The sequence below is a fragment of the Cariama cristata genome, unplaced genomic scaffold, assembly GCF_000690535.1.
Source record: "Cariama cristata isolate BGI_N322 unplaced genomic scaffold, ASM69053v1 scaffold24056, whole genome shotgun sequence".
NCBI lineage: Eukaryota > Metazoa > Chordata > Aves > Cariamiformes > Cariamidae > Cariama > Cariama cristata.
The window spans coordinates 3,972-4,586 of NW_009620678.1; the positions used below are offsets into that span (position 1 = coordinate 3,972).

The 615-nt window shown below is 61.0% G+C and overlaps 1 protein-coding gene across 1 annotated transcript in view; it reads right to left on the reverse strand.

The window, feature by feature from the left end:
- Nucleotides 1-615, reverse strand: part of CRYBA1 (crystallin, beta A1) — a gene marked incomplete at its 5' end in the record, with an annotated part of 3,072 nt that overhangs the window by 2,130 nt on the left and 327 nt on the right. The window lies entirely within an intron of this gene.

Sequence of the window (615 nt, forward strand, 5' to 3'; positions counted from 1 at the left end):
CCCAATCCCGTGTCCCGGAGTCGGGCCCCCCCCCGTGCAAGGTGAACGGCCTGATTAGGAACACGTCAACTGGAGCAGTGAGCTGATTACGGCGTGAGCACGCGTGCTGCTGTAATCCCATTAGCATTACAAATCCTAAATATAGCAGCGCAAATCTATCTTGTCTGCTTCCCCCGCCCCAGCGGGATGCTTGCCGTGGGGACCGCTCCTTACACACGGTGTCTCGGAGCAGTTCAGGAGATGTCTTGCCTGTGCCAGGGAAGAATTCCCATGCACAGGGAGAAGCCCGGCTCTGCTCCCTACCCCTACCAGCGACCGGGGCAGCCCAGCGCAGGCAGCGGGAAGGCTCTGCTCTGGCCCTGGGGGGCTGCAGGGTGTGGGGAAGGCATGGGGCAGAGCAGGGCTGGGCCCTGGGGCAAGAAAGGTGGTTCTCTAGGCACAGTGCTTCGTGGGGTTACGCAGGCAGGACGGCTCAAGAGCCACTCGCTGAGCACTGATTTTTGCCGCATCTTTGGGCAGCATCCCTGCGGGGCACCGATGAGCTCCAAACCTGGCTGCTCCGAGACTGCAAGAGGCAGTTTTGGATGATCCTAAAGGTGTTGCCGCTGTCCTCTT